Below are 20786 nucleotides of genomic sequence, written 5' to 3'. Positions count from 1 at the left end.
GATATATATACACACACACTTGAATAACCCTATTTTTAAGGCTAATATTATCTGACAGAAGAACTGTTGCAATATTTTCAAAATCCTGAATTTAATCCTTACAGGTAGCCAAACCTCTAGGCAAACTTCTTGGCAGACTTCTTAGTACAAGATGAACCTATCTTTGTAGTAGAACCATATTGGCTACATTTTCAAAGATGCTTCTGATATGATACCCACAAATCTGGAAGTCAGCCATAAACCACTTTGTATGTGTGGTTTGCATTTCAGCCTTCTCTTACTGTGCTGGCTTAATTTCTTAATGTTCATAAAACTCCTTAACACCTTTAAGGGGAAGATTTATGGCAATGCAGAGTGGATCTATCCTACAAGTCTGCTACATAAAACCCACCCATTTGGCAACATGGACAGACAAAATGGAGATGTTGTCTTTACCGTAGAATCTGTTTTAATGGAGGACCTTGACCAAAATCAACTGAAGTCCATGTAAAGACCCAGAATGTGAATCTAATATGTCTTTGATGTGAAAGGCCCAATTATATGAGGACTTAATTCACTTGAGATTCAGGTTTCCAACCTGATTTTGATAAAGTTAAAGTATACCAAACAATTGGCATGCTCAGAGTGTCCTACCATGGCTTTAGGTTTTTGAATAAATGTTTCTCCTAACATTCTTCCACTCTGAGAAATGTTTTACAGGTATCATGAATGAAGATCTGTTATAGCCATTTCACCTAAGACCATTGATTCTATATACATAACTCTCATCACTTTTAATGGGATCTTTGCACAAAGATTAAGGATACACTATAGTCCTTCAAAATCTTCTCATTCATTATATAAAATGAGGAGAACCATAATCCATGCAAGATCTTTAACTAACAGTCAAAGTGTAGCCCTCACAATAGACTCTTATTTGTGGCCTATCAAATCTTTCTCAGTTGTCCTGTCTTTATTTTTCCTTTTGTTAACCAGTTTATGGTCTTGTAGCTCACAACCTGGACCTCGAATTTGTAACTTACTTTAAAAAAATTGTTTGACATAATTGATGACAAGGTAATTTTCTAACAAGTAAGGTTTGGGGTCCGTGATCTAAGTCCAAGGATCCTTCACAAATAGTAACTATAAAAAACTGTAAAACATCTCTTCCCTTTGGTTTATGCTATCTGCCATGTTCCTGCTCAATTCACAAGCATTGACAAGGCAATGCTGTTGTACGGTTTCAGTTTAGCTGTGGATTGATCTCTCTTAGCAACACCAGATCTCCAAGGCTGCCAGAACAGAGTGAATGTGGTTATAAATGTGGTGGTTATTTGTCTCTAGATCTCACTCTCCAAGGTGCTGTAGCAACCTGGGTAATGATATTTCTCATTCCAATGCTTCTTCTGCAATATTTGCTGTGCCTCTTTTTCCCTCCAACTTACACATTCTCTATTTGATGGCAGTTTTAGTGAAGTTTGTAGATTTAACCACTTTTCCACAGACTATCATCCATCATGGCATGTATTTAATGTTCTCTCCACTGAAGTGTTCCATTCACACCGTTTTCTGATGTCAATATATTTTGTCTTTTCCCAGTCCCCACAAGAGATGCAGGATGTATCCACGTAAATTATGTTGAATTATCCATTCAATATTATTTCCTAGATTGACACATTTCTTGACTCTGCAATGCAATTTCAAAACAGTGTCTATTTATGTGATTATTAGAATTACATGAATGTTTCGGGTCAGATCCTCAACTGGTGTCACTTGGAAGTCAAATGGAGCTACCCGGATTTAAAGCATCTGAGGATTAGGCCCAAACTTTAAAGATTGCTTTCCTAGTTGGTATTGTTTGAACTTGAAAAAAGGCATATGTGTGAGTGCGTGTGCATATCAATATTGATATATACATATATATACACCATATGGCATGGTATAATAACACTGGAAACAGTTGTACCTTCTGATGAAAAGTGCTATATAAGAGTTAGGTATTATTATTAATTATTATTAATATTATTATTAACTCTATTTAATCCTGAAACTTCAAAACAAGCAAGTCCTACTAATCACATCAAATCATTATTTTTCACATGAGCTTCTTTATTGTAATGTCCACTCCTACTGGAAATCAGGCTTGCTTTTGCCCAGTTTCACCTCTTGTAGCAGAAGGAAGAAAAAGTCAAATCTCATCATGCTTAGAAGACCCCAGTTCCTGCAGATGATAAGATGAGAAATATCCAAGATCAGCCATGACTCCAGGTTACAACCTATTTTATGAGGTAGCAGCCGACAATGATATGCCTCTTACATGGTGTCCATCGCAACAGAAGCTTGTGGCACTCAGCATCTCCAATATAACCTTATTTTGCCTTTTGCAATAATAATTTCATTTTATTGCTAATTTTTCCTCCGTGCTTACCATGTTGTGAACTAGGGCTTTATAATGAAGTTTTACAGGGGAAAACCATCACTTCAGTCAAAAAATCTGTGAGAAGAAACTCGTCTGTGTTTCTTGAGAGTAACAGAATTGTGACCAAATGATGCCCCTGTTTTTATACATCTGGAAAAGCTGTTCTAAATTAGCAGTTCTAAACTTGTTCAGTGTTTTATCTACATGGGCCAGATCCTCCACTGGTATAAATTAACATGGTTGCATTTGAAGTCAATGAAGCTGGATAAAGTGATTATCTGAAGTCAATGGAGATGAGCTGATTTACTCCAGCTGAGGATGTGGGTATGCATAGTTGAATAAATACCATGTTCTTTGTTATGACTGATCAATCTGGATAAATCACCTGATCATTTATTTCCTTATACAATATGAAAAAGCACAGTAAAGGCAATTCATTTTTAAAATATTGTGTATCTATGTCGACATCTATTACTAAGAGTGTCTTTCTACATCTTTATAATATAATTGTATAATATATATGCACATGTAGAGCTCAACCCAGGGCCCCAGCTCAGCAGGGCAAAGCAGCCAGAGGGACACCCCCATCTCAGAGGAGTCCTGGGATGATGCAAAGTTGGTACCGTTGATCCTATGTGATGCTCTACTTCCCCCATCACCACCAGAACTACTTTCAATGTAGGGCATGTGTCAGAGGTGGGAGGGGGTATGGCCAGTGAGGCTAGTCTAACGTAGAGCATCCCTGTAGCCAGCTCACAACCACCTTTCCCTGCCCAAACATCCTCAGCTGTGTCAAGCGTGAAGTGGGCATAGCTGCGCATTGAGCCCAGACAGTACATAAATGTTTGTGTTGATAGAGAAATAGTTCTATATGTATATAAGAGATACAGTTCTACCTATATATAATTGGGAAGCCAGAGAGCTGAGATCCTAAGCATTACCCTCAGCAGAAATAGCTCTGAGATTGGCGCTTCCTTTAGTTCTTCCCTGGTGTCTTTGTTTTCTGATTTTCGTTGTTAGGGACAGTGTAATAAGCTAGTGTTGGCTAAATGAATTATTGCAAGAGTGGGTCAAATATTGGTAAAATATTTTTGTGAATAAATTACTTCCTGAGAACCCCATGTGGTGCACAGACATCGTAGTGGCTCTTAAGCCATCTGCCCTCCAGGCCACTAGCACGGGGATCTCATGTGTGCCAGTGATTTTTGGCTGCCAGAATAATCCCTTAGCACCATTGACAACTAGTGTAGGGGACAGAACTAAAGCCCAGCTGGCCCCAGGTTTTGAGAATTGCTATGATGGCTGAAAGCCACCTTTCAATACCCTCCTGCTTTCTAAAGATGCACCAAGCACTCATCAGCCACAGCTGAGGATTGATGGCTTGCTTTTTTTCTCCCCAAATCCTCATCCCTGTTCCTTGTTTGAAGTGGCAATACCATCGTCCTCCCTGTCCCTTAGGCTTCTTAGCTAGGAGTCATCTTTGACTCCTCTGCTGACTTACACATCCAACCTGCATCCAAATTTTGCCATTTCTTCCTGCCTAACATTTCCAAGATCCAACCTTTTCTTTTTGTCGACACTGCTAAAACTTTGCAAGCCCTCTTCATCTCCCAGTCACTGCAACTTCTCCATTGTGTCCTTCCTGACACATCACCCCATTCAATAGGATTGTAAATGCTCTTCTCTCTCTTTTTGAATGACTCTCCTCACCTCAACCCCTTCTCCACCAGAGACATTAATCTTGATTGCCCAGATATCCATTTCTCCATAGCTGTCTTTGCACCTCTTTCCATTCTCTTACTGTGGAACTCCTTCTATAAAATGATCCACTAAGCCACTAATCTCTCCTCCAAATCCCTCCTAATGAGCCAATACTTCCATGGTCTCTCCAAGAAATTGGCCAACTACTAAACGATAGGTTGCAAGGTAGCTGGGTTCGGTATAGTAGATGTGTAAAAATCTAACACTTCCCACTAGCTAATCTCTCAGGTCAAGAAAATGTGAGCTCCATTTTTTTTTCAACACTGTTCATTTGCCTAGCTCCCAAGCAGACGCATAATCTCCTACCTGCTATCTCTCAGTCCCCCTCCTCATTTGCATTCATGTCACCAATGATGGTGATTAATCAGATGTCCTGGAATATCTTGACCTGTCTCCTGAAATTTCTAATAAGCCAATTTCTTTTTGTTCATGTCACTCTTTGTTGTAGGTGCATCACACTAGATGATCATCAGTTCAGCTTGCCTTCACGTAAAGCTTGCTTAAAGTAGTGTCTTGTTGATTGGATTACATTTGAACATCACTTTAGCTGTTTTCATATCAAGAAGTTGATTTTGACCAATGCCTCTCTTACTTAAAGAGCACTGAGACTGTGTTTCTTTAGAGGTGCAGAAAACGACTTACCAGAACTTTGAACTCTGATCAACAAACCCTCCAACATTTGCAAGATTTCCATCATGTGCCTTATATTTTTCACTCTGAGCTAGTCTAAAACTCCATGGAAACAGCTGCCACTGAGCCAGAGGGAAAAGGAAATAGCCCTAAGCACAGGAGCCAGCGAAGTAGTTCAACTTTGAGTTATCTTCAGAAGGAGGTGATTATATGCTGGCCTCATTTTTAACATGCCCCTTTTCTGGAGGGGTGAAATGAGAAAGGAGGGATTTGAAGATTGACTGGTAAGTGTTTGCAAATGTCATATCAATGAGCAGAGAGAAGAGAGAAGAGAAGCTTGACTCAAAAGACTTCAGCCCTTAAATATCTGTATAAGATATAAGAGATAGGAAGGTGGTTATATCTTATACAGATATTTAAGGGCTGAAGTCTAACCAGTGGTTAGAGTGCTAGCCTGGGCTGTAGGATCCCTGAGTTTCCATTCCTTTTCAGATACGAACATCCTGTGTGACCATAGGCAAGTCACTTAGCCTCTCCGTGCCTCAGTTCCCCATCTGTAAAATGGGGATACTAAATCCTATCTACCTCCTTGGGTGTTGTGATGATAAATACATTAGAGATTGTGAGGTGCTCAGATACTATGGTGAGGAAGCCTATCGAAGTACCTACGATAGACAGATAAAGGAGTGTATTGAGAATGTGAGGGTATAAAGCAGAAATGGAGCCAGACATCATAATAATTTCTTACCTGCATAGTAAGAAGCAGGTTCGCTAGTCACAACAGCACAAGAATATTGAATTCAGGAAAGCCAGTTTTCAAAAATTAAGCATTCTGATGAGTAAGGGAGCAAATATGAAAATCTGCCATCATGGAAGAGGATGGGAATTATTAATATGTATTCTTTAATTATAAGGCAATCATACTTACAGTATCTAGATTTTGGGCCCTGCTATATAAATTAAGTTCATCAGCATCTCTTCAACTGATTAAACCCTGCAATGGGTTGGCAGTAAAAGCCATGTCCCAAGGGTGGACTATGTACTAGTAACCTCTGGCTGCAACAAGTCAGCAAAAACTGGCACAAAAGATGCAACAACAACAACAATAGTTGAAAAGAAAGATGTGACAATCTGCACGGAGCTTGTAGGGAGAAGAACAGGTTGCAGGAGGGAAGAGTTTGAAGGAGGCACCAGGAAGTCAGTCTGTGTTCACATTGGTAGAATGCTAGCTTGAATTGCAGTTTCTCTGTAAATAGTTTTCTTAAGAAAGAGCCAGTTTAGTTTTAGAAGCATGGAGTCCTTTCATGTTATTACCCAGCACATGGTATACCAGGGATCTGCAACCTTTGACATGACACGTGGCCTACCAGGGTAAGCCCCCTGGCAGGCCAGGCCGGTTTGTTTACCAGCCGCGTCCGCAGGTTCGGCCGATCGCGGCTCCCACTGGCTGCGATTCACTGTTCCAGGGCAATGGGGGCTGCAGGAAGTGGCGCGGGCTGAGAGACGTGCTGGCCGCTGCTTCTCCCAGCCCCCATTGGCCTGGAGCGGCAAACCGCGGCCAGTGGGAGCCGCGATCGGCTGAACTTGTGGATGCGGCAGGTAAACAAACTGGCCCAGCCCCCCGAGGGGGCTTATCGTGGCGGGCCACGTGCCAAAGGTTGCCGATCCCTGTGGTACACGAAACACCACGCAGGCAGGTAGACTCCAACGTTTTCAAGAAAGTGTGCATAGTCGTCAGGCTTTCTGACCCTTCAGACAAGTCTGCTGTATCTTTGTATACAGCTGCAAAGTTAAGATGTTTTCAAATTTAACTGCACCAACCTCCTTTTCAGTCAAAAATCACATACGTTTCCTGGTGGTGCTGGAGGTGTCAATTTTGCCTATTCAAAGATTCCACTATTCTAGATGTGTTGTGTAGAACAGACACAAACCATGCCTCACGAATGTGTTCAAACTGAGGGCCCTGGATTCTGGATTATGTGGAGATTTTTTTTTTTTTGTCTTTTTAACTCTAAATCTGTCAGACAGTTATTAAATCTATGAGCACCATAAAACTGTTCCAAGAGAAAGACTCAAATTGACAAACTCTACAGATTATGCTAGCAAAACCTAGGACTAAACTGGGAGGAGAGGTAGATATGCTACAGGGTAGAGATAGGATACAGAGGGACCTAGACAAATTAGAGGATTGGGCCAAAAGAAATCTGGTGAGGTTCAACAAGGACAAGTGCAGAGTCCTGTACTTAGGACAGAAGAATCCATGCACTGCTACAGACTAGGGACCGAATGGCTAGGCAGCAGTTCTGCAGAAAAGGACCCGGGGTTACAGTGGACAAGAACCTGGATATGAGTCAACAGTGTGCCCTTGTTGCCAAGAAGGCATTTTGGGCTGTATAAGTAGGGGCATTGCCAGCAGATCGAGGGACGTGATCATTCCCCTCTATTCGACATTGGTGAGGCCTCATCTGGAGTACTGTCTCCAATTTTGGGCCCCACTCTACAAGAAGGATGTGGAAAAATTGGAAAGTGTCCCGCGGAGGGCAACACAAATGATTAGGGGACTGGAACACATGACCTATGAGGAGAGGCTGAGGAAACTGAGATTATTTAGTCTGCAGAACAGAAGAATGAGGGGGGATTTGATAGCTGCTTTCAACTACCTGAAAGGGGTTCCAAAGAGGATGGATCTAGACTGTTCTCAGTGGTAGCTGATGACAGAACAAGGAGTAATGGTCTCAAGTTGCAGTGGGGGAGGTTTAGGTTGGATATTAGGAAAAGCTTTTTCACTAGGAGGGTGATGAAGCACTGGAATGGGATACCTAGGGAGGTGGTGGAATCTCCTTCCTCAGAGGTTTTTAAGGTCAGGTGTGACAAAGTCCTGGCTGGGATGATTTAGTTGGGGTTTGGTCCTGCTTTGAGGAGGGGGTTGGACTAGATGATCTCCTGAGGTCCCTTCCAACCCTGATATTCTATGATTCTATGACTTCTTTGAAGCCTAAGCACCTAAATATGCTTCTGTCTCACCAAACACAAAGCTTGTAACCCTCTCTGAGAACCACATGTGAAACTTCCCAGAAATCCTAAACTTCAGCAGCATAGTCTTTGTAGCACCCATGCTCATCACTGATGAAATACAAGTCTCACTAAAGTTTCAAACAAATTATTTTCAGCTGTGCTGGAGTTATCTGAGCATGAAACCCCCCCCACACCTTTTAATATATTTCATGAAAACTAAAGAAATTCCAAACCAAAAATCTTCATTAAAATAGATCCATATGTTTGAAGGCCAGGAGGGACCTGCAAGGGGAACACAATCAAATTTTATCCAGTAATTCCTGCAGTGGAGAGATTTTTACCTAACACATAAGTTGGTCCCAATAACTTGTGGTTGAATTCCTTTTTGAAAGAAATGCAGACTTGATATAAAGACCTCAAATTATGATAAATTTGTCAGTTAGAAGTAACAATTCGGAACATATTTCCCTTTAAAATATTGTTAATGATGTTGTAGTTATAGTTTTAAAACTAAATGCTAGAAACCCAGGGGATCCATTTGGGGTTCTTATATCTACCATGAATTCTGCTCTCACATCCCACTCACCCATCACCTTTAAACCAGAGACACACCTACCCATTTCCCCTATGATCAGACTTGATCTACATTTTCCATATCAATGAATTAAATAGCCACAACGTCTGTAGTTGTTTAAGGAATGCAGGATAGCTCCCAAATCATCATTTTTAAAGTGGCAAAGCAGTTCTACACTGTTCTTAAGATTTCATATTTTATTTATTTCATATTTATTTATTCATATTTAAACTAGTTGTGTTTAAAATACCAGTTTGCTCATCTTGGTGTTAATAAACATTCTTAAAGGCGCATTAGGGCCTTAATTCTACTCTTTTGGAGGACAATTCCTGATTGCAGAGGAATAACACCAGATTTACAATAGTTTAAATGAGAATACAATTTGACATTTGATGGGAAAGAAAAAGCCTCAGATAATTATTTACAAGTATCCAGGCCTGATCCCATTTTGGATTTTTTAAAAAAAAACAACGAACACAAAGATTTAATAAAAATCAGCTTTATTTTTTGCTGATTGTTTCATACTAGATCTATTGTATATAAATCTCAGCAGGTCAATGGCACCAGAGAGTACTTTTCTGTTAAAAAATGTACTTTGAACAGTTGCTGTCTCTGAGAGATGGCGTAAGGATGTGCTAAACCCTGCTCATGAGTGGAAAAGTTGGTATCAGGTTGACACGTCCATATGGAAGTGAGCAGTAAAGTGTGTCAAAATTGCATATATAAGAGACAAGGTGAGGAAATATATTTTATTGGACCAGCTTCTGTTGGTGAGACAAGCTTTGGAGCGCCACAGAGTTCTTCTTCAGCAGGGTGTACATACCAATGTAAAACGTAAGGCGTTACTACATCCTGGGAACTTGTATTCAAATACACCGAGGAATCAAGAGTCCAGTCCAGAGTGCACTCAAAAACTAAACAAAAAACCTCCAGGCAAAACAATAGTAGCATGCCCACAGAGTGTAACTAGACTGCGCTCTCTCTTTCTCACTCTCTAAACGTCCATTAGCCCCTAGAAAGAAAAGAATAAAGTTACTCTCCCTCCCTTTGATACCTCTACCTGCTTTTCTCACTGTTCTTCAGAGGAGTGCCTTGAAGTAAACTATCACCAGCACGCCTGGACTATAGCCCAGCATGGGAAGCTACTTGTTCTGTCTCTCTCGAGTTATGCCGATATGTAGATTCCTACACAGAGAGAGCATGAATGAATTTCCTCGCTCTCCGGTTTATTTCAAGCGCAGTTTCAAAGTCAATGAAATATAGGAGCGGAAGAAGGACAATTGTGCCCCAAATTCCTTTGATCAGGATAGAGAAGGGACAGACCCTGCCAAGAGCGCTCAGCTACAAGGGTGATGCAGACTTTATAGATCCGATTTGTTCTTTCCCAGCACGGATTGCTTTAAAGTAAAGGTACGTCCGTGGTGAGTGTGCCAAAGTGTGTCACGGCATGAGAGCCCACTTACAGACACGGCTTGCTGGGCACAGAAAACGACCCGATTATTCCTCACGAAAAGAAATCCCCTCTCCCTGGTGCCTATGATGCTCTGTCACATAATGTGGCATGGGAAGGATTTCACTCTAGAGAGAGTTCAGACGATGTCAGTCGGAGTTATGTCTTCCCGCCGCATTTAACGATAGAAGTAATAAGAAAAAGTAACAACACTGGGTATTGACAGACCCCCAAACAACGTTAGTTCTACGAGCAAATCTGCTGCGGGAACGTAATAGACCGTAGCCAACCCTTTGGTGTATCATGGATTGTTTTTAATGTGCAGGGCATCATCACCCATTCACAGACACGAGGGCTGATCCTGCTGATTACTGGGGATCTTGTCCCTAAGAGCTGTAAGTACAGGGGCCTACCAGCGCAATTTTAGCATGGTCTTGGTGAAATTGTAGATTGCCGATCTCTCTGAAGCAGAGCCGCAAAAGCTGCAGGACAGGCTCTCCCCAGCTTTTCCCCTGTGTCTTATTGTTATTGATGGTTGTTGTTTTACAGGTTTAAAATAGTCATCGCTGACCGGAGATACCTTCTTGGCAAAAAGTGTCAATCAGAAATTCTGCTCAGCCCTCCCCTCGTCGCTATTCCAACGCTTCTCAATCCCCCCAGCGGCACTGGGAAGATGTTCTTAGCCAAATACATGATTCGATTAATGAGCACTTCTGTGTGCTAAGGAATGCAAATTCTGTCTCTCCCTGTATTATTAGCTGTATCAGAGTGTTTGTCCTTTCAGTCCTCTTTGAAGTTGATGAAGGGAAGGCTGTGAGCTGGCACTGAAGGGGTGGCTGGGGGGGACACTTCTGATTCCTCGGGTTTTTTATTTGTTCTCTTGCCAAAAACGCCAAAGGTAGCTAAAGTTACAGAAATTATTTAAAAATGTGTGTGTGTGTTTGTTTGTTTGTTTGTTTTCAAATGCGACAGATTTTTTTCCCCCTCCTGGTCCTCCCTTGTAATAATAATGGGATCTGATGAGCAGTCTGCTTTGAATTTATTTTACAGAATACTCACGCCCATGCCCTAAAGAATCTGTTACTGTTTGGAAGGCGTATAGGAAGTACATTCAGTTGCCCATCCCAAACATGTGAAGACTTATTTTTTATTGCTTCAAGGTATACATTGATTTCCCCCTTCTTCTCCTCTCCCCCCCCCCCAAGTCCTCCCCACCCACACTGGTCAGAGTATGTAGAGTATGGAAGGCACTCTATATCACTTGTAAGTTACCTAAAAGGTTTAATCGAAGCAGCAACTGGATATTGGCATTTTAAGGCATCTACCCAAATATCAATTTCAGTGTCAGGTTTTTAATGGGAGGCGTTTTGATTCGAGATGTATTTTTGAAGTTTGCAATCCGCTCTGAACTTCTTACGAACGCTGAGATCTTGCATTTATCAGGGGTGGTGTCAGGTGATCACTTTAGGGAGCTTTTGATGATGAGGCTGAGAACTAGGTAAGCTAGTTCAGGGAGCAATGGAAACCATCTGCAGTGGTATGGACGGTGGCAGGTTGCCCTGGTTCTGTGTTGTTTGTGGACTCCGCTGGTCGTACCGATTGGCTGTAAATTCTAGGGCGATTTTGTGTTTATCGCATCGGAAATTCAAGCAGTTGTGCAAACCTCAGAGGAAGGAGATCAAGATAGATCTTTGCACCACACAGTGCGTTGGATGCAACACAACTTGGCTTTAAAATGTACCCCAATGCCACGAACATGTTTCTATGAAATGTCATTGCTTTCATTATAATTCTCAGACATCTTATTTGCCTTTTAGGTACGTTTTCCAGTGTGCATTCGCCGTCACTAGGGGAGATTTATTGCTTCGATTGGTTTAGCTATTCCACCTGCACTTCCCATCGCAGTACTGCTGTTACCTAGGGATGCTCTAACATTCACTCTCCCCTGGTGACATTACAAAGGAAATCAAACAGCACACCCAACTTTAAAGACAAACATAAATGGACAGTATTAGGACCCTTTCTGAGTGTGATGACTCAAGTGAAGTTTTTATTCCAGATAAGACCCCAGCGTCAGTTAAACTTTTGGCGTGTATCGCTTTTCCTCTTGAAAGGTGTTAAAACAGCAATTCAATTACAGTAAATAGTGTACATCATCTTCACAGCTGGAAAATTCTGTAACTAACTGTGACCAAACGTTGTAAAGGAATATAGCTTAACCAGTATTACTTTTTTTTTTTTTTTTTGGCTGACCACAGGTTAATTAATTTCAAGGAGCTTAGTATATCTAAACAGGAACATACTGAGATGCTGGCAAGAAGTCATAGAATATAAAACGTGGAATTAGAAAGATCATATGAAATCTACATAGCAATATTTTTGCCTGGGAATAATTCTTACAGTTTTTCCCACCCTAAAGTATAATAATAATAATAAAATAATAATTATTAGTAGTACTAATAGAAATAATAATAATTAATATCAAATAGGGTAAATCCAGTCCGCTCATATATATAGTCTGTGTCTATATGACACACACACCAGACATATACATAGCATGTATCCATTGACATATACATACATATGCATATTCCAATATATACATACATATATGACGCTACCTTGAACAATATATACATCATAGACCACACGATTTTTATGCAACATCCATTGATACCCCAGCATTAACGGCATCCAGCAAATGTGAAGAATCGCGGAATCAGTACTGTAAGTTGTACACAGAGAAATGATTGCTTCTGAGTGCAGTCCTAAATCATACATGTAAAAAGCTCAAGGAAAACTCCCAATAACTCAGACACCGTTATCATTTCAATTAATGGTAATATTAATATTAGCTGCTGTCTCTAGTTGCACTTGAGAAGATTTAAGGAGGATTTAATTTACTTGAGGGTATATGAAAAAAGCATTATAAACCCTTGGAGGTGTTTTTTTAGTGCAACAAATGTATCTGTGGGTTTTTTTGTAACCCCGTCAGTTTATAGAAACACTGTATTGCCCGATCTTCCAAATTTGCACAGCCAAAACTTTCCTTAGGAGTAAAATAACTTGTTTGACTCCAGTGGAGTTACTGAGGATTTATTCTGATGTAAATGACAGCAGAAGTAAGACTTCAGGGGGAGCTTGGGGAGCCTAAGTGATAGGGCCTCAGGGTTTGAGTCCACGGTCAGCAAAAGAACTTGTAAGGGGGAATACTGACCACTCTCTCCTAAGTACCCTTAGGTCGGTCATTGGCTCTGTGCATGGACCATTGCAGAGGGGGCAGGTTACACCTGTAGGAATCCACAGGATGCTTGCTGGGAGCAGAGTCAAGAAGGGGCTCTTAAGCATTTATTCTGTGTTTCTAATCTGAAAATCATCCGAAAACATTCAGCATCAAAGACCAGCCTTCTTCTTATTATTATTATGAGTTATTATTAATTATTAGTATTGCTTTTACATATAACGTGATGGGAGCAGGATGGTCAGCAACTCCAACTGGTAGAAGAGCAGCAGTGAAGAGGAAATCCCGGACTGGGATATTAACAACAATAAAAACAATAAATAAAAAGCTAGGGGTAGATCCAGACGTATTTTCTGACCAAGGAAAGCAGAATCGGGCCCCTTGCTGTTATCATTGACCTGGACTGTAGCTGCTCATGGGAATCAACTTCTTTACAAATCTATTAGCGAGATGATTTTGACTTCTTGGTTGTCGTTTTTGTTTCTAATGGTAGCATAATTTGTAAACCTTGTTGTTCAAAACATCTATATCTAAACAATAAAAAAAATCCTGGTTTCGCAGATAACCCAAGTTTAAAACCTCAGCTGCCCTTTTGCAAGTGATAAAAGGTGAATATTTAAAAAAATAAAAAAAGAAAGAAAAACAAACTCTTTGAGTCCCATCTTCCATATCGCCATTAAAAAACCTGAAGGAGGGATAAAACAATAACAAAGTAAATACACCAACTAAGATTCTGTTAAAGAGACAGTTGTGTGTTCAATATTCCATTTTAAAATAGTCCCAGATATTCCCCAGTGCATCGTAAAAACGTGAGCATTAAACTTTCTCGTAATTTATTTGTCAGGAAGCAAAATTATTTGCGTTTTGGAAAGTTCGTTTTGATTAATTTTTGTTTGCGTCTCGGATTTCTGATTGCATATTAACTTCCCTTTCTATTTTAACCCAGAGCCCCAAACCTGTTATTTCCTTTTATTTCACTTTGACTTGATTGTTTCATAGACAACGATTTTACAGAGAGGCGCACAATCACCCACATATATATGAAACTTGTATAGACTATTTATATCTATCTAAAACTTAAAGAAACTTTTGTGATTTATCCCCCAAAATATAGTTTTGTTCAGTTAAAAAACTTCAGGAAACAAGAAAGTGAGATAAAGCCTGAAATTAATTTTTGTGACCAAAATTACACTTTATTTTTTCCTCCAGCAAGGGAATTTCGTTCCTCCAAACCTGTCTTCTTATATTTTTCCTGCAGAACCCAAAATACTCTCAATATTACTAGTTTCTTTCTCCTTCGTTATTCCATCCTGTTCTTTCTTCTCAACTTAGAAAGGTGTTCCCGAAGAATTTAACCTAATTATTGATACAATATCTTGAAAACTCTGACATATCTGAACGAAAATGTAGGCATAACCCCCCTCCTCCCAAAATACAAATCTTCCTTATATTGTCTAATCTTTTGAAGAACGGGTTTCTGAAATTCTGGTAAGGGAACTCATCACTGAAGATTTGTATTATTTTCTTGAAAGTCCTTCAGATGCTTAATATCTTAAATACAATTTCTGTAAAATTATGTTTGTGTCATTGGCATAAATATTCACACCAAAGGACAATGCACATCAAACACGTCTTTCAAAAGTTTTTTTAATGTTTGTTTTGGTTTTTTTGCAAGTTGTGTGTTCGATTTTATTTTTCTTCTTAAAATGTCAATCCTCATTTAGGAAAGGTGAGATCTGTAGATAATTATGGGTTATTTGTTAATTATCTAGTTACTTTTGATGGTAAAAAAAATACACACATTTTCTATTGTGTTAATTACTAGGATGTCATTCTACTGAAGGTATCTTTGTCAACTGCAAGGAGCGGAAGGGGCGTGGGGGGGAGGGAGAAGAGCGAGATTAGAAAGCTTTTTAAAAATAAAATCTTAATAGGTTTTCTAATGGTAATTTAAGAAATTAAAACCTTACCATGTTACATATTTTGCCTGAGATCGTTTCTCCTCTCAGAGGGACCTGGCATTTATTTATTTCTGGAGATTTTTTTTTAATACATCGTTTTCTCTACAGTTTGGTCCAAATCTTTTTTGTTCATCCTTCTTATACAAGCAACCGTCTTTTCTTTTAATAATTGTTTCCATCCCGTAAAACTGTTAAAACTAAATGTATTCTATTTTCTTGCCTTTTTCTCACCTAAGAAAGAACATCCAACTACAAAAGCGAATCAGCTAAATAAATAAATAAACAAAAATCAAGCAGGGAGGCGGAACACAACGTATTTTATGCTATTTCTTAATTTTTATTGCTTACGTGGCACCTAACGGATCCTAATGTGCAACTGAGATAACCTGGACATAATTCGAGCTCTCTAAACCTTTGGCCTTGAGCTAATTAAGAAAAAATATACTCCAAATTGCTATTTCCAAAAACACCTTGTTCATTTGTCAAAGTTACCCATGTAATTTTTTTAAACCCGCACAGTAATTATAAATCACTGCATTTAACTCCTCTTCATTATCCTCAGAAAATCAATATCAATTCATTTAAAATGATTCAGATTATAATAAACTTGCTATTGCACTGACTTCTCCAAATGCGTTGCCCATGGAGTATATCGAACATTTTTTTGCCTACAGTCCATCCCTTTCTTACCTATATAGCCTTCTTTTACCATCCCAAAGTTCTTGGCAGGACACTTTTTCGAATAGATAGCGACTGTATTATTTCCACCCAGCTAGTCTGCGTGTCTCACACTGTTAACTACACTCCAGGCAGCACTGACTTTTAAAAATGTTTTCCTATGTACGAAACAATAATAATCTGACATACTTGTCGCAAACCCCCTGAATATGGAGCTCAACTCAAAATGAAAACCAAAGTCAAATATATTTTTAAAGAATTTAATGTAGGCAAAATCATGTGGAAATTATTTGGAGGGGATATAAATTGATCAGGGATGGAAACTATGAGGCACTCATTCTGATGGTTTGGGGCCAATGAAAAGGAAAGCTTAGAAAAATGTCTAGGTGTGGAACATTAATTATAAAACACAGAAGTCTTCACTTTTGTTCGCTTGGTAGGAAAGCGTCATCTCTCTCTCTCTCTCTCTCTTTTCTCCTCTGTCTTTTAAAGAAAGAGGATCCTAAATTCCTTTTGACTGATAGGAAGTTACAAGACAAGATGCAATTTTCTCTTTCTTTTCTGACAACTCTGTCATCCCAGGGATCATAGTCATGTCAGGGTGTCTGTCTCGGGGAAAAAAAAAAATCACTGATGCCTGTGGCCATCTTTGCATCAAAATTTTCCAGACCTCTATTTTTCATTGTGATCTCACTGATCTGAGTTTGAAATGCGAACGCAGTAAAGCCCCTAAGCCTTCAATCGTGTGGAATTTTCAAAAGATCTCTAGAAGCAATCTCAGGCTGTCTGACCCCTGACAGACGTAGATCCCTTTATACCTCTCTCTGCCAGCACTTCATTTGCTGGAATAGCTTTCAGATTTGCACCTCCAGATGACAACCTGAGTGTTTATTATGTATATGAATCCGAAATCTTCACTACATTACAAAGGAGGCTTCTTAAACATGATATTTAATTTCAGATCATAATTACCTGAGCTTTTTTTGCTTCTAATTATCGATTCCACCTTCCTCTCTGTGTCATGTTGATATTTTGTTTATTCTCCCTTTTAATCAGTCTTTACAAAAATCGTATTACTTGATTCCACAGGGGAATTAAACATGTCACACCGGACACACATCATGACTATGTGGAGATATACACTGGACTCCCATCATGTGGCGATGTATAGTTATAACTATATCTTATTTGCTCTTTATTGCTAGCTAGCTGTGTGTGTGTGTGTGCTTTGGAAACAGTACAATCCAATAACTGTTACTGCCATTGCAGTCCCAGTTGTTAGTATACTTCATCTCTTATTAATCTATAACAGGCCATTTACAGCGGTGTTTAAGTTCTGTCTTGTGACGTAATAAATTGCCATTTGGTATGAACCAGAGAAGCTCAAAGCCTTTATATTTTCCTTGCAAACTTCGCTAACTTTCTAGAATCCCAGGTGTCAGTCCCTTCCCATTCACCTGTTTAACTGAACATTCTACCGCGCCTAGATTGTTTATCTTTCAAAAGAGACGGATGTGGTAACTCTGGACCCCGGCATTTAATTTATCAGTCGAAATGCTGTATCTCAAACATCAGGATCGTTGTCATTCAGAATGTTAGGTTTATTTTGACTGACCTGGTTAGGTGAGAGTTCTAATTGGAAGTAACGATCACAAATTCTATTTTCAGTTTTAAAATCCGAAAGTGATTAAATGTTTAAGATCTTACAAAGTAGGTGCTGTTCAAGTGTGTACATGCCTCTCCAACGCAGCCCTGCCCTCCAAACTTCTAGCCACATGCGACATAGGGGTCTATTTAAATGGTAATCTTTAAATATTTGCAAAGGTGTCTTTTATGTGGCAGATATTTTTATAGATTTCACATTACTTCCCCCCCTCCCTTTGGACATAGGTTCGTTCTGTTGCTACGATTAACTTATTAAAATAACTCATCATTAGTTTAATTTGCTTAGCAAACGCCTGCCTGTGTGTTCACATGTTTCTGTATTTATCCATTTTTTCCCATAAAACTTGTATTAAAACAAAATGTTACTTTTCTTTCTCTCAGGAGCTGTATATACATAGACCCTCCCTTTTTGAAATAGACCGCAGGGACTGTCATTAGATCAGATGGCAAGCCTTTATAGAAAGTGTTTTGCATAATTACATACCAAAGCCAGAATAGTCACCCTCACATTTTATGGGTCACAAACCATCAACAATTGGCACATTATTGTCCAAGAAACCCCAGTCCATTCACTGATAGAGAAAACTAGACTGCCTAATCTAGAACTGAAGAAGATTGAAATTTCTTCTAATAAGAACCCAGAGAAGATTATTTTCAAACTGACAACGTGTTTACATATAGTTATAAAGTTCAGAGGACCGATGAGGAGAGAGAAAGGGTAAAACCACTAAACATGATTAAGAATTGCACAGTGGCCTAATATAGATGGTTCATCAAAAAGGAACAGACTGAAAAGCCCCCCCACACCCCCTCTCCTTTTCAGATCTGTTCCCTTTTCTACCGTTGTGATTCAGTAATTAAGATATTCTTATTTAGACAGACAGCTCCTCTGGTAACTGAATAATATTAGTTCCCTTTGATGTCAAACTTTTGACAGTTATCACACTCGCGTTGGGCAATTTAGCACAAATGCCCTCTTTTCTTTCTTTTTCTTTCTTTTTTTTTAAGGGGGGGAAAAAGACTTTGAAGAAAAGTAATAAGTGTGATCGCTATCAGCAAATGATGGAAATCGCAGTGGACAGCCATCCCTGGGTATAAATTACATTTTGTTCTATATAATGAAGCGGAGTTTTGTTTTTACCTCATTGGGCTATCATTGTCCAAAATTAGGGCAATAATCCCACTCACTTCACACCAATTCACCACTCTCTCCCCCGGATCTCCCGCCACCACCACCGGGAAAAGGGGAGATTTTCCATTCCCTTCCCCCCTCCAACCCACCCACCCAGTAAACCTGCGAAGCCATCAGGAATCGCCCTACTACAAAATAAAGTAACAGCTGAACGCTGAGTAGGGCTGATGACTCAGGGAGGGTGTTTCACCTGAGTCTGGATTGACATAAATCCACTCTTGTGGACGCCAGAACTTTGGATCTGCCAGATGGCAGGATGATGAACCACGTCTGTTGTATGATATTAATAAAAAACCGTACATATGAACGCGTTGCTTTTTTTGACCCCCGGTTTGCTTTATTTCAAAGGAGCGTGCTGACGTCTTCTCCCAAACCGCCTCTAAATCAGTTACCTGTTCTCTCGAGGGGGTGAGCTTTCAGTCTAGCAAGCACTGCAGCATCCCAGAGCCTGCGTCAGGAAGAGCATCTCTCTCCTAGGGGCTTCTTGTCTCTTTCAGAGGGAGTATATGAGGATGGGGGACCTTCCTGGTAACTTTGGGGAATGCGCTTTAACCCTGGCCCTGGCGTTGCCCCCCCCGAGGAAAATTCGGAAGAGCTCGATTTAGGAGGGACAAGTGAAAACTCCGGTGCAACGTGGTAACATGATCCAGGAGTAGGGGAAATAACTTGTGGTTGGTTCCCCCCCCCCCATCCCGATTCTTTCAGCAAAACTTTGTCTGGGGGATGAGGGCGTGGGGGTGGGGGGGTGGGGGGAGAGAAGTCAAACTCTCGCAGGTTTCTCGCGAGATCCAAGCAATTAAGAAAAGAAAAAAACCCAGCCCTTTGCTTTCAGCTCCCATTCCCACACTGTGTCTAGATGTACATGGAAATCAATAAAACAACCTTAATGATTTTTATGATCTAATTATCCCCTGAACGGTGCGTTTTTTAGGGGGTGGGCAGGCATGGGTCAGGCCACTTTGGAAGGCAAGAATGCCTTCGGTTTCGTGGACTGTGGCAGTCTTTCATAAGTCAAAAGAATTGATGTGACCCTTCCCGCATGCCAACACAACCTCCCTGTTTGGTGGCTTGCTGGAAGTGAAAGTCTTCCCTTAAACACTTGCCCACCGGCTTTGAAGTGAGAAAATACTGAAGGCCAAGAAAACACCCCTCATTTCCCTCCAGCCTCAGTGTATTTCCATCAAACAAACAACCCAATACTCTCTCTGTGTGTGTCTGTGTGTGTGACCTACTTACCTACACAGTCCTCATTGATACCTACCAAGCACTGTCTTTTTAGCTTCCTAGTGACGAGTCTCATTAGCAGCGGTAAGGCTCGGACTAATTAATTTAAATGCTTTTGGTAACATTATAGGAAGAGAGAATAGTTTATGTCCACAAATGGGTTATATTATTTTCGGGCTCGCCTTACCACACCACTCCACGTGCCATCAAAGGAAGGATCTCTCTCTGTCTGTGGGTGTGTCCCCGGGGTACCACCTCCATCAGGCTTTCCTGGAAACTTTTGCCCAAAAGGGCACAGGGCTATGTAACATTTTCCGAGGATTTGCATTACACCTTCACTCAACGGTAACAGGTTAATACAGTGGAAGTTCTCCTCCCCCCTTCTTGATCTGACACGGCAGACAAACCCACTCAGATGGCCAACCTCAAAATCCGGTTGCGTACTCCAACTAAAAATTAGATTTTAATTTGGCGGGGCAGAGAAATAAAGGGGACTTCTTGACGATTGGTTCCTTTTTCTCTTTAAGATCTTAAAATAAATCTTCGCCTTTCCTCTCCCCTTCAGCCGGGAGAAGATATAATAGAATAAAGCCAAACGGTTCGAATCACCATAAAGTATTTGCAAACTGAAGCTCTCATTTCTGTCCCTACTTGTTATGGAGGGTTGGGGAGATATCTTAAAACCCTTCAAAGCTTTTGGGCTTGCATCTCACAGGGCGGTGTTGTAATGGGGTTTGACAGCTTTCTCAAACAGCTCTGAGACTACGTCCAAAATTAAAGTGAGGACCATCCGCCGACCACTTATTTAAAGATTATCCAATAATTCATTTGCAGACTTCCCATGGAAATTTTTCAGAGTAGCAGCCGTGTTAGACTGTATTCGCAAAAAGAAAAGGAGGACTTGTGGCACCTTAGAGACTAACCAATTTATTTGAGCATAAGCTTTCGTGAGCTACAGCTCACTTTATCGGATGCATCCGATGAAGTGAGCTGTAGC

At 40.3% G+C, this 20786-nt stretch overlaps 1 long non-coding RNA gene across 1 annotated transcript; it reads right to left on the bottom strand.

The window, feature by feature from the left end:
- Positions 1 to 11856: 11856 nt before the first annotated feature.
- On the bottom strand, positions 11857 to 19165 carry LOC122462152. Its single transcript, XR_006284532.1, has 2 exons — positions 18958 to 19165; positions 11857 to 13754 (listed from the first exon to the last, which is right to left on the bottom strand). It is a non-coding gene; the product is annotated as an uncharacterized LOC122462152 (long non-coding RNA).
- Between the last annotated feature and the right edge of the window lie 1621 nt (positions 19166 to 20786).

This window comes from Chelonia mydas, chromosome 10 (assembly GCF_015237465.2).
Source record: "Chelonia mydas isolate rCheMyd1 chromosome 10, rCheMyd1.pri.v2, whole genome shotgun sequence".
Taxonomy (NCBI): Eukaryota; Metazoa; Chordata; order Testudines; family Cheloniidae; genus Chelonia; species Chelonia mydas.
Note: the sequence above shows the minus strand (reverse complement) of the source record. Positions and strands in the feature narration are given on the sequence as shown.